The sequence below is a fragment of the Indicator indicator genome, chromosome 2 (assembly GCF_027791375.1).
Source record: "Indicator indicator isolate 239-I01 chromosome 2, UM_Iind_1.1, whole genome shotgun sequence".
NCBI classification, from domain to species: domain Eukaryota; kingdom Metazoa; phylum Chordata; class Aves; order Piciformes; family Indicatoridae; genus Indicator; species Indicator indicator.
Genome location: NC_072011.1, coordinates 3428084 through 3442151, shown reverse-complemented (window position 1 = coordinate 3442151; position 14068 = coordinate 3428084).

Genomic DNA, 14068 nt, shown 5'->3' with positions numbered 1-14068 from the left:
GAGGGGCACCTTAGCACTCTCTGCAACTACCTAAAAGGAAGTTGTAGTCAGGTGGGGCTTAGGCTCTTCTCCCAGGCAACTTGTGACAGGACAAGAGGGCATGGCCTGAAGCTGCTCCAGGGGAGGTTTAGGTTGGATATTAGGAAGCACTTCCTGACAGCAAACCTGATTAGGCACTGGGATGGACTGCCCAGGGAGGTGGTGGAGTCTCCATCCCTGGAGGTCTTGAAGAAAAGCTTGGATGTGGCACTTGGTGGCATGGATTAGCTGATGGTGGTGCTGGGTCATAGGCTGGACTGGATGATCTCAGAGGTCCTTTCCAGCCTCAATGATTCTGTGAAACAGGAAAACAAAACAGAATAACAGATTGCAATATCCTGGGACAAGCTGCCCCTCCCCCTGAGACTCTCTAGGCTCTGGAGGACTTTTCTTTATGGTTGTACCAATTAACTCTTGATTTCCCTTAACCTACAACAATGATGAGTTATAGTATTAGCCACAAAACCATACATAATACATAGCAAGCAAAGACCATCAAATGTTTGACTAATACAGCAGTATTACAGTAAGGACTTTCAAAGTTCTGATGGACAATGACTTAACTACCACTACATTTCAAATTCATCTATTGATATTAATTCATCTAATTTTTTTTTTAATTTTGTTTCCAAATATGAATGAAAAATCCATCTACATACCTGCAAAGATAAGGATAGAGCTGGTCATTTAAATCCAGAAGGAGAAACTTGAGTGCCTGAGGCCATTGTGCTTGATTTTTAGTACTGCGTTTAAGGACAGAGGCATAACTTGTAAGGATTATTTTATCACTGTTTTTGATTCTCATTCAGAAACAAATTTCAGACCAGGGGCCCATAAAAACTGAATTTGTATTGAGTGATTTCAGGTGCAAGGCTGCCTGATAGGAATCTTGTCATAATGAACATTTTAATGGCGAGCAATGCAATTTAAGATGACAATACAGTGAGTGGAAGTAGTGATCTTGTCAAAGTCCTCAGTCTGTTTCTAAAATGAATATGAAATGTTACTGTAGTTCCTACTCAGGAAATAAAGACTGTAGAATAAGAACTTCTGCCTTGTCCTGGGACAAAGATCCAAGGCCACTCCTAGCTTCACTTAGAAGAATCAGAATAAAAATATTGTAAGAATCTAATTTCTTCAACCAAAACTGTCCTGATTGCTGATGTTATGTACAATTAGGAATATTTGGTAAGAAGGTGGAAGATGTGAACTCTAAATCATAAGAGATGCAAAAACATTGGAGGTTGAGAAACTAGTGTGTGTCAGTTGCATCTAGAGAAACTGAGAATTAAGGCAGGAGCAGTGGGTCTGGAGGATTTGTGTGATTCTGTTCAGTCACACTAAATATGGCTGCATGGTATTCCTAAGAGGGAAGAGTGCTGCTTATGTGGCAGCTGTGCATTGTCCCAGGATTCATTCGTAGAATGGGTTGGGTTGGAAGGAACCTTAAAGATCATGTAATTCCAGACTTCTGCCACTAGCCCAGATTGCTCAAAGCCTCATCCAGCCTGGCCTTGAACACCCCCAGGGAGGGGGCATCCACAACCTCCCTGGGCAACCTGTTCCAGTGTCTCACCACCCTCACTGTAAAGAATTTCTTCCTAATCTCCAGTCTAAATCTGTCCTCCTCAAGCTTCAATCCATTGCCTCTCATCCTATCACTACAAGCCCTTGTAAGAAGTCCCTTCCCAGCTTTCTTGTAGGCCCCTTTCAGGTACTGGAAGCCTGCTCTAAGGCCTCCCTGGAGCCTTCTCTTCTCCAGGCTGGACAGCCCTGACTCTCACAGTCTGCCTCTGCAGGGGAGGTGCTCCAGCTCTCCAGATGAGGCTGAAAGAAGATTCCCTTACGTTTGGATGTGAGGAGGTATGTGAGTACTCTGCACTGATGACAAAGCAGTGTTCTGTGGAAGACGAGCTGGGAGTGGGGGCTGAACTGCAAGAGGGGAAGAAGCCGGACTGGAATCATAGAATCATAGAATCACAGAATGGTCTGGGTTGGAAGGGACCTCTGAAGGTCATCAAGTCCAACCCCCTCTGTAGCAAGTAGGGACATCTTCAAGTAGATCAGGCTGCCCAGAGCCCTGTTGAGCCTCAAATCTGCATGGGTGAGTGTAGAGGAAGAGCTCTGACATAACAGAGGAGAAACAGTTTTCTAGGAATAGGTACAAAACACAGCAAAAATCTTTGCATGTCTAAGGAAGCCTTAGATGTCACTAGGTTTAATATTTTACCCCCTCAGGTCCCTTATCAACAATCCAGTTACTGGGGGTATTTTTTGTGGAGGTGTTTGTTTTGTTTTGGGGTTTTTTTTGGGTTTGGTTTTTTTTTTTTTGTTCCCTCTGGGAGCCAAACAGATTATGGTGATAAGTCTTGTAACTTTAATCTTTTATAATTCCTCAAGGGCATTTTTGCACTTAAGTGTCAGTGCCAAATTTCCACCTGTAAAATTGGTAGGTTTTGTGGTTGATGAGCTTCTGGAGTCTTTAAGGAAGCTTTGCCTGCTTCACTTGGCAAGGGAATTAGGCATATGAAAATATACAGAATCATAGAATTGTCAGGGTTGGAAGGGACAGCACTGAAAGCACAATCAAGTACAGAATCTCTCTTCTTACTATTTTAAAAGTCAGGAAACATGCATAAACATTTAAACAAAGGCTAGGAAGAGTATGGAAAGAAACTGGTAAGCAGTCTAAAGGGAGGAGAGTCACTCAGCATTGAAGGAGCAGTGCTAGTTGCTGCAATTGGATGGGGGTTGGGTCAAGTAAAATTGTTTTCAAATAATCTGAAGGTGAACTGAAGCAGCAGGAGCAAGGGAGCCTGAGAGGTGACCTCATTCATGTTGATAAAGATGTGCAGGGGGAGTGCCCAGAGGCTGGAGCCAGGCTCTGCTGGGTGATGCCCAATGACAGCACAAGGGGCAGTGGTGGAAGCTGAGGCATAGAAAGTTCCATGGAAACATGAGGAAACATTTTTTTGGTGTGAGGGTGACAGAACACTGGAAGAGGCTGCCCAGAGGGGTTGTGGAGTCTTCTACTCTGGAGATACTCAAAACCTGCCTGGCTGTGTTCCTGTGTGATCTGCTCTAGGTGACCTGCTCTGGCAGGGAGGTTGACCTGGATGGTCTCTGGAGGTCCCTTCCAACCCCTGACATTCTGTGATTCTGTGATGTGATGAATGCTGCAGTATTGGCATTGGGTTCACCCTTTTGGTGCTGGGCCTGTAGATCCCAAAGCACATGAGGCAGTATGTGGAAAGCAGTCTGCAGCACAAATGCTGTATTCTTACAGAATTCAATGACTGATTCAGTTTATCACTAATAACAATAGCCTTGTCTCATGTCCACCAGCATGGAAGGTACTGACTGTCCCCTTTATTTCATGAAGCAATCAGACAATGCATTTGCTATCCTAGATCTCTTTACTACAGTGCATCTGCCACGTTCAGCAGATGGATACCTTTAAGGTTATTGTTGGACTGTGAATAAAGGCCTTTGTTATATATTACTTTTTTTTAACTGGGTGTTCCCCTTCCCCCTCACTAGCCCTATTTTCACCAGATAGGAACAAGATAGCAAGAAGCTTTAAGTTCAAATCCTATTTAAGAATTCTTTTCAGTGCTTTTCATGCACTACCCTTCCTGCTCCTAGTAAGGTCTGACGAAGTCTTTGATCATGTAGCATCTCCTTTGCAATATCCCTCAGGCACTTTTGAATAGATTTATTGCAAACAACTGCAACCAACTCTTGACTCTCTCTGACTATAGGAAGTCAGCAGCTCAGAGCACAGTAAAGGTTTGAGAACTACTGTGACTCACACCCCCCTACCCAGACAGCTGTTGATTTGTGTTTCTCACCATTTACTGTTGCATTATTTCCTTTCAGCTTCTCCACAGCTTTATACTTGCTATTTTCCAAGTTTGTTTGCCACATCAGCTCTTCTTTCAGTAATCCTTTAGTATGGCCCTGAGAAGCTTTTATCATAATTTTAAGCATTTCAGAGTTTTCTCGTTATTTGCTGAACAGAATGAAGAATCAAATAATTCAGAGGCTGAGCAAAAGTGGACTGAGTTCTATTAGAGTTTGTTACAAACTAGCTAGGATGTGTCTCAGCCTCTAGAACTTCCTAACCAAAGGATGTGTGGGCTGGACATATTCCCCATGTTTTAGAACAGCAGTCTCTGGTTTTGTTTGTTGCAAAGGCTGTGACTCTGCTAGCAAATTAAAAGGTGCCAGGGCACAGAACTGGAGACTTGCAGTCTACAGTCCTCAGCAGAGTCCCTGCACTTGGTCTGGACCAAGTAGCCTTCTCCAAGCAGCCCTTGTTGTGGTTCAGGGGTTAGCTCAGCCCCAGCTGAAAATGCAGATGCAGCCATCCTGTTTTGGTGGTTCAAAGTAGTTAAATAACATGGATGTGGCCATTAGCATGAGTCAGTTGGCCTGAGAAATGGGGCAGGCACTGGTACTCTTCTGTTTACTCCTATGTGTAAAATTTAAAATTGAGGAATACAGCAACAAGTGCTCCTTTTGCATACTGGAATTAGAATTTTTCTTGTCTGTACTGGAGCACCTCTTTTATGAGGACAGACTGAGAGAGTTGGGGCTGTTCAGTCTGGAGAAGAGAAGACTCTGAGGAGACCTTCTTGTGGCCTTCCAGTATCTGAAGAGGAGGCCTACAGGAAAGCTGGGGAGGGACTTTTTAGGGTGTCAAGGAGTGATAGGACTAGGGAGAATGGAGCAAAACTAGAAGTGGGGAGATTCAGATTGGATGTTAGAAGGAAGTTCTTCCCCATGAGGGTGGTGAGACACTGGAACAGGTTGCTCAAGGACGTGGTGGAAGCCTGATCCCTGGAAGTTTTTGCAGCCAGGCTGGATGTGGCTGTGAGCAACCTGCTGTAGTGTGAGGTGTCCCTGCCCATGGCAGGGGGGTTGGAGCTGGATGATCTCTGAGGTCCCTTCCAACCCTGGCAATTCTATGATTCTATGAAATATGCCACGACCTGCACTTTTACAGAGAGTCCTACACCATCAGAGACATCCAACAGTGAGGGAACGGGGAGGCACACACACCACTCTCCTGGAGGGAGGAGAAAAATCCAAGGGTGCTGGCTGCTAAAAAAAAATATATTCAAATTGAAGCTCAGAGGTTGGGAATGTGTGGGAACAAAGCATTTCAGAGGTACACTTAATCTTACAAAATCTTGGATGTGCTGAGGGAGGTGAACCGTAAATCAAAATGTCAATTTCAGTTGAGGGGGTTTCTAATTATACTTTAGTGTTAATTAATTAGTTTAAGCTAAAAGACACAAAGAAAGGGGATTTTGGACTTCTAATCTCAACAGGTTTTGCTAGCACTTGCAGAGGATTTTAAAAGAAAAGGACTTGGGAAAAAATCAGGGCAGAGGTGCTGCTGTGTTCTTAGAATTTAAGAATTGTGTTGTGTTTTGTTTTTAAATGGGGTTAGGGAGGTAAATAGCTCTTCCTCATTTAAATTTTAGAACACTTACTACTTTGAAAATCAGGTTTTAAGTTTTCAGGTCCCATTGACTCATGTATGTTCAGCTTTGTTGCCCTGGTCCCCATCTTGTGGTTCAGTCACTCAAGAGATATGAGGAGAGTGGTTGTCAGTGAAGACTGAGGCAAAAAAATTGCTGAGTATCTCAGCCACCTTCTCATCTCGCTACCAGTTTGCCAGTCTGGCAACAGTGATGTCCTGCTGCAGTTAAGCAATGTCTTGCTGGAGTTTGAGAACCTACTGGAATCACAGAATCACAGAAACACTCAGGTTGGTAAAGACCCTCAGCATCACCAAGTCCAACCCAGAACTCTGCTCTACAAGGGTCACCCCGAAACCATAGCCTCAAGCACCACATCCAAACCACAATGAAACACATCCAGGCTTGGGGACACAACCACCTCCCTGGGCAGCACATTCCAATCCCTGACCACTCTTGACATCAAAAAATGTTTCCTAATGTTCAGTCTCAACCTACCCAGTCACAGCTTGAGGCCATTCCCTCTTGTTCTGTTACTAATTGTGAGAAGAGACCAGCAGCAGCTTCTCCACAACCTCCTTTCAGGTAGTTGTAGACAGCAATGAGGTCTCCCCTCAGCCTCCTCTCTTTCACACTAACCAGCCCCAGCTCCTTCAGTCTCTCTCCAGCACATTTCTTCTCCAGGCCCTTCCCAGCTTCCTTGCCCTCCTCTGCCCTGGCTCCAGCACCTCCACATCTCTCTTGCACTGAGGTGCCCCAAACTGGACACAACACTCCAGGTGTGGCCTCCCCAGAGCTGAGTCCCAGGGGACAATCCCCTCCCTGCTCCTGCTGGACACAGCATTTCTCATCCCAGCCAGGATGCCTTTGGCTTTCTTGGCCACCTGGGCACACTGCTGCCTCCTCTTCAGCTGATGTCCATTATCATCCCCAGCTCCCTTTCTGCCAGACAGCCCAGGCCTGGAGCCTTGCTTGGGGTTGTTGTGCCCTGAGTGCAGGCCCTGGCACTTGGCCTTGTTGAAGCTCCTCCTGTTAATGTTTGCCAATCTATTTGAGTCCCTCTGCAGAGCCTCCCTACCCTCGTGAAGATCAACACTCAGAAGCTGACTTGGTGTCAGTAACCAGAAAGGCAGTAAGAGAAGTTCAGGGAGAACATCTGTGATTCTGCACTACTGACTCGGAGTTTGAGGCATAAATGGTTTCTTCCTTAACTTGGGTATTTACCTGAAGGACAGAAAGTTGCCCTATTTTTTACTCTTTTTTTTTTTTTTCCCTCCAATCTTTAAATGGTTCTCCTACAGCACAGCTGACTTAGCTTGGCCTTCTGCTGCTTCAGCTGCTACTTTCTCTCTCTCTACACTCCTTGTTCATCCTTCAGAAATAGCAAAGCCAAAACTAGAAAAGCTTGTGAACCAGCAGGCTCTGCAGGAAATATTTTTGGTCATTCATTAGGCAACCCTCTTTTCTGTTTCTGTAAACCAAATTTTCCAGAATTCTCTGAAATTTAACTATGTCTTGAAAATAGGCTTTCTTTTGAGACATAAAATAAGCTTTGAGACATAAAATAATCTTCAATTTGAGACATAAAGATTAAGTTCTGACAAACCTGTGATTAAGAGGGTCCAAGTGATCCTTTCTTTTAAAAGTCAGTGTAATATTTTCAGTGTTACCTAGAATTTCATGTGGGTAATTCCTCTTGCAGTTCAAAAGAACAGTTCTCCTCCCTCCTCTTCTCAAACTCTGATTTTTATCAGTTGTATCAGAGAGAGAAGAGAAATTGTTTTTATTTCTGAAATTGTGGGAATCTGGTATTTTGTCTCATTGCTCAGATCAAGAAGAAAGAGCAATGGTTTCAAACTAGAGAAGAACAGATTTAGATTATGTTAGGAACAAGTTCTTTACCATGAGAGTAGTGAACACTGGAACAGGTTGTCCACGGAGGTAGTTGAGGCCCCATCCCTGGAGATATTCAAGGTGAGGTTTGACAGGGCTCTGGGCAGTTGGGGATGCTCCTGCTGACTACAGAGGGGGTTGGACTAGATGACCTTTGGAGGTCCCTTCCAACCCAAACCATTCTATGATTCTATAAACTAAACTATGAAAACTTCAGCTTTCATTTCTAAGGGTTAGAAATATGGTTCAGCTGCTTCTTAAGAACAAAAATAACTTGCATGCAAACAGTAGACAACCTCAGTGTCACAGCAAGGATTTTGTCCCAGCTCCTCAGATGCTGACATGCAGGTTTAGTATGACATATAAGAGAGAGAATGGTCTTTAAGGTCCCTTGCAACCTAAACCATTCTATGAATAATCTCCTTCTCACTATACAGTTAAGAATCATAGAATTATAGAATGTTACAGGTTGGAAGGGACCTCTGGAGTTCGAGTCCAAGCCCCCTGCCAAAGCAGGATCACTCAGGGGATCCTGCACAGGAATGCATGCAGGTGGGGTTGGAAAGTCTCCAGACAAGGAGACTTCACAATGCCCCTGGGCAGCCTGTTCCAGGGCTCTGTCACCCTCACTGTAAAGTTTCTCCTCATGTTAAGGTGAAATTTTCTATGTTCAAATTTGTATCCATTGTTCCTTGTCTCATTACTACATACCACTGAAAAGAGCCTGGTCCCCTCCACTTGACCCCCACCCCTCAGCTATTGAGAGACATTGATCAGATCCCTCTCAGCCTTCTCTTCTCCACACTAAACAGCCCCAGGGCTCTCAGGCTCTCTTCATAGGGGAGGTGCTCAAGTTCCCTCATCATCATTGCTCTCTGTTGGACTCTCTCTCCAGCAGGTCTCTGTCTCTCTTGAACTGGGGAGCCCCAAACTGTACACAGGATTGCAGCTGTGGTCTCAGCAGGGCAGAGTAGAGGGGGAGAAGAACCTCCCTAGTCCTCCTGGACACACTTGCTGCACCCCAGAATGCCATTGGCTCTCTTGGCCACAAGGGCACATTAGTATTAGATTAAAAACAAGGAAGGAAGCAAAACTCAGCATCATGTATATGCAAGGATGGTCTAACCACACTTCCTGTCCCTGGTGCTCCAAGTCCTGTAAGATCAAGAGTCTGAAGCAATGATTTTATATCAGGGTTTATCTCACAGAGTTTACATCTCAGTACACCATGCCTATGTGGCACAGCAGAATTACTACAGTTTACCTGGGGAAAACTGAAAAATATAAAATAATCCTTTCAAAGCACTGTGTAGATGCTCTAGGGGAATGGAAAATGTTGGGAAATCTGGATCAGCAGCCCAGTATTTCCTCAGAAGACTGAACAGTAACTGGAGATCAGAATCTGGGTGATGTGTATTTCATGGGTGATTGACAAATCACATATGCTACATGAAGTAGGCACTGCCAGCCAAATGGTTCAGTGCTAACAGCACTAAAGTCTTTACTGGAAGTGCAAATATTGGTATTCCTCACACTACATCATTACTATTTTGGGGGGGGGGGGGGGAAAGGCAGATATTTCAGTGACATAGAAATAAAAATACCTTGCAGCTCTAAAAGACATCAAACAGCACTAGAAGGAAACAGGAAAAACTGGGGCTTGTCTTCCAGCTAGCAACATAAGCAAGGCTGTGTTGGATCAGACTAATGATCTTTCTAATTAAGTATGTGCACTGTCACTGGATGTTCTTACTTATGCAAGCATCAGTTCTTCTAAGACTGCTAATATCCTTGCTTTAGCGATTGCTGAAGCAAAACAAGTCCAGGGTGGCTCTCTGTTGTGATGGGGAAACCCATCTTTTCTTTTCTTTTTTTTTTTTTTTTTTTTGATGTGAAATCTTTCAACTAATATCAGTGTTTGAACTATGTCTTAGAGTTTACTTAAGATCCCACTTTATCTTATACTGGAACAGGCTGTCCAGGGGAGTTGTGGAGTGTCCCTCTCTGGAGACATTCAAAACCCACCTGGATGTGTTCCTGTGTGATCTGCTCTAGGTGATCCTGCTCTGGACTGGATGATCTTTCAAGGTCCCTTCCAGCCCCTAACATTCTGTGATGTTTTTGAAGCAGAGAAATGATGTATGCCATATTTAAGCATGACCTCCTTCAAGTATTCTGTTCAATTTCCTTGATCCTAAATCTATTCCTATTTTTTTCTTGATCAGATTTCCCTCATATATCCCCAAACTCTTAATTCTTTGGAGATAAAGTGAAAGACTCCGCTCAGAATTCCAACAGAAGATGTGTCATTATTTCAGTGCTGTTTCAGTGCTCTGTCACCTTTACTGTAAAGAAGTTTCACCTCATGTTGAGCTGAAATCTTCTGTGTTCAAGTTTGAACCTGTTGTTCCTTGTCCTTACTACTGCACAGCACTGGAAGGAGCTTGGCACTCTCCACTTGACACCCACCCCTCAGATATTGGTAGACATTGGTCAAATCCCTCTCAGTCTTCTCCAGCCTAAACAGCCCCAGGGCTCTCAGTCTGCTCTCTGTGAGTATCTGTACAGACTGAAACTCATTTCCTTCAGCCTTTGCTGTGATTACACATTAACAAGTCTATCAGACTGTGTCTCTATGACACAATTGCTCAAGTTAGTACCTAGATGTAAATCTTTAATAGTCCACTGTAACAACTGCAGGGCAATTCTAAACTGCTGCTAACCAGCCCCACTCTAAAGCGTCAGACAAATAGCCCCTCATCTGTATTTTAAAAAGTTACATTTCTGGTAGGCCAGCTGCTGTAACTGAAAAAAATTAAACCCAAACCCTGATCACAAACAGCCCTCAAACTTGGCTAAACAAAACAAAGCAAAACAATCTAGATTTTCATGTAGAGAAACAAAAAGCATCTCAGAATGTAGCTTAGGCTGGCTTGAGAGCAGCACTATGGAGAAGGACCTGGGGGGTCTTGGTGGACAGAAAGCTCAACGTGAGCGAAGAGTGTGCTGAGGTGGCAAAGAAAGCCAACAGGATGCTGAGCTGCATTAATAAGGGTAGCACAAGCTCAGCGCTGGTCAGGCTGCACCTTGAGTTCTGTGGACAGTTTTGGTCTCTGCTATACAAGAAGGATGTGGACAGGCTGGGAAGGATCTAGAGAAGGGCCACAAGAATGATCAGAGGACTGGCAGCCCTGTCATATGAAGGAAGGCTGAGAGAAATGGGTTCGTTCAGCCTTGAGAAGGGAAGGCTTAGGGGAAACCTCATGACCACGTACAAGTACATAAAGGGAGGCTGTCATGAGGAGGGAGACTCCCTTTTGTATAAAGAGTCACATGGAAAGGGCAAGGGTAATGGGGACAAGTCGCTGCTGGGGAGATTTGGAGTAGATACCAGGAAAGATTTTTTTCCACTGTTCAAACTATTAGACATTGGCCTAAACTCCCAAGGGTGGTGGTGGATTCCCCTACATTAGACAATTTCAAGGCCCAGCTTGACAGGGTGCTGGACCATCTCATTCTTACCCTGAAAGGTTGGACTAGATCCTTGAGGTGCCTTCCAACCTGGTGTTCTGTGAATTTAAGAAAAATAAATGGTCACTGAAGGACACTATTAAATTGTGTCTTAACTTTATAATTTATCAATAAAAATAATGTTTGTCACTTAAGACACAAAGTAAGTCTTCTTAGACTTGCTGGGAGGCCTGGTGGACAAGTTATCCATGGGACAGCAATGTGCCCTGGTGGCCAAGAGGGCCAATGGGATCCTGGGGTGCATTCAGAGGAGTGTGTCCAGCAGAGCCAGGGAGGTTCTCCTTCCCCTCTACCTTGCCCTGGTGAGGCCACACCTGGAATATTGCATCCAGTTCTGGACTCCCCAGTTCAAGAGGGACAGGGATCTGCTGGAGAGAGTCCAAAACAAGGATGCTGAAGAGACTGGAGCACTGCCTGATGATGAAAGGCTCAGAGACGTGGGGCCTGTTTAGTCTGGAGAGAAGAAGACTGAGAGGGGATTTAATGAATGGCTATAAATATCTGAGGGCTGGGGATCAGGAAGGAAGGGACAGCCTCTGCTCATTTGTGCCCTGGGATAGGACAAGGGGCAATGGATAGAAACTACAGCATAGGAGGTTCCACCTCAACATGAGGAGGAACTTCTTCACTGGGAGGGTCACAGAGCACTGGAACAGGCTGCCCAGAGAGGTTGTGGAGTCTCCTTCTCTGGAGACTTTCAAGCCCCATCTGGATGTGTTCCTGTGTGACCTGTGCTGGATTCTATGGTCCTGCTCTGGCACAGGGGTTTGACTTGAAGATTTCCAGAGGTCCCTTCCAACCCCTGACATCCCGTGATCCTATAACATGAAACCAGTGAACCAAATCAATGATACACCTTCTTTTGAGAATCTTCTGCTCCATAGAATTGCCTTTGCATTTTGGAATAACTTGCTAGGAAGTATAGTGACAGTCAACGCTTCCAAAAGTTTTCCAGAAGTAATAATCTAAGGAAAAAAGATTGACACTATACAAAGCAACAAACACAGTGAAAATCCTTTTTTTCAACCCCTCTTTTCCTTATAGAGTAGCTCTCCTCTATACCCTGTACATTAATTTTTTGAAAGGTCTACTTAAAAAAACCCCAAACCAACAACACATAATCCTTGGAATTCACAGAAAACTTTAGAGACGTTAAATGGACATGAAACTGAACATGGCAAACATCCAAGATTCTCTGTGAAGGAAAGCCCCACTAGCAAACAATTAAGTACAGCAGTTTAATCATTTTCTCAAAATTCTCTGGATAATTAGGGAATGTACTCAGCATAGAAAGCTGCACTGTCAAACTGTTCCTTTACATTTAATCGAAGCCCTTTTACAAGGAGCACAAATTAAATTGCTGTAAAACAAAAGAAAACCCAAACATAAACCCCATTGCCAACCAGCAGAATTCCTTTATTCAGGAAGAATTACTTAGGCCCAGTTCTTAGTTTCTCTTTGTAAGGGAAGTTTTTTTTGTACTCAGAGATATAGTAGTGAAACTGAAAGAATGTCATGGTTGGCATAATTCGTATTTCTTTAGATAACAACTTACTTGAGGGGGGCTTTAGGGTCATGGGATGGATTTTAACCAGACTCATTTACTGCTCAAAATATAAATATTTTTAGGGTCATTGGATGGATTTTAACCAGACTTGTTTGCTGCTCAAAACAGAAATGTTTTTAAGGTCAGTGGATGAATTTTAACCATTTATAAATGACACATAGATCTACTTTCAGAAGCTTGATTTGCAGTTTATTATTTATTTTTACCTAAAAAAATGATGGTTTTCTTCATTGATTGACTTGATTTTGCTTTATTCTCTGAGCTCTGCTTGAACAGAACACCTAGAAACATGTTCCTCAGAGGATAATCTGTTTCTGTGCTTTTACAAAGCATTAATTTGTCACTGCTGATGGTGCTTTGGGTAACACAGACACCTAATTCTACACTACTCTTCACCAAGAGGGAGAAGCAAGCCAAAGGTGAAACAGTATGTTTTGACTGTAGGGAGAAGATCCCCATCCACATTCTATGGTACTGGGTGCACTGAAAAAAAAGAAATATAAGTAAAGAATTGAAGCAGGCAGTATCTGATTAATATTTGCTATGGGCAGAATGCACAGCAGCTCTGTAAGGAGCTCCCCAGGTTGAAGTTCAGGTAGGTTGCTGATGCAGGGTAGAGGAAGGATATATTCTTGGTGTCAAGCATGAACATGTGAGTGGATAAAAGAATTTTGAGGTGAAGATACTTAAATTACAGGTTGTTGTTTAAAACTGCAGGTGGTGTTTATTCCTAGTATTGTATTTTAGCAATTTGGTTGTTTCTGCAGATCTTGCATAGATGTGATAGTATTTTAAACAGTTGCCTCCCCAATACCCCCACTCACTCCTTGCCCTTATAAAATTAATGGTTGGTTACAAGAGCAAGAATCAACAAGTCACAAAAAGGCAACTGGTGGTGATAATTCTCATTTGAGGTAAAAACAAACAAACAAACAGCAAAAGAACCCCAGACCAACAAATCCTGAAGCTTTGTGTTATTCTCAACCCATCTCCCCCTGTGCTACTACCATGCTTTGAATATTTATCTATGTATCTTGACAGTTTACAAACCCTCGATACTTTGTGTATAAAGAAAAGAGCAAATTTCACAAGAAGCAAGAAGGGTTTTTCACGTCAAGAATTTCCACTATGAGGTTTCAAGTAAAGTGCTTTCTGGTTGCAAGCTATTAAGCCACACTCATAACTGATTAATACTTTTCTCTAGTAATTGTTTCTGTAAGAACCCTCTCCCCTCAGCTATCAAGATACCAAAAAAAAAAAAAAAAAAAAACAAAAAAAACCCCACAAAAAACCCAAGGAAAAATCGAAGATGTAGCATTTTTATATGTCCAAATTAATCAGCAGTTCAAAAGAATTCAACATACTTGTATTTGAATACTTAGAGTGCTTATAGCACCTTCTGGGGAGTGGGGAGAAAATAAAGATATAAGGCCAAGGTAGGGGGGGGAAAAAAAAAATGTAACAAGCCTTTGGATCAGCCCATAACTGACTTTAAGTTTTACTTATCAACTTAAGAGTGAAATCTAATAAACTTTATTCTTGATTATTT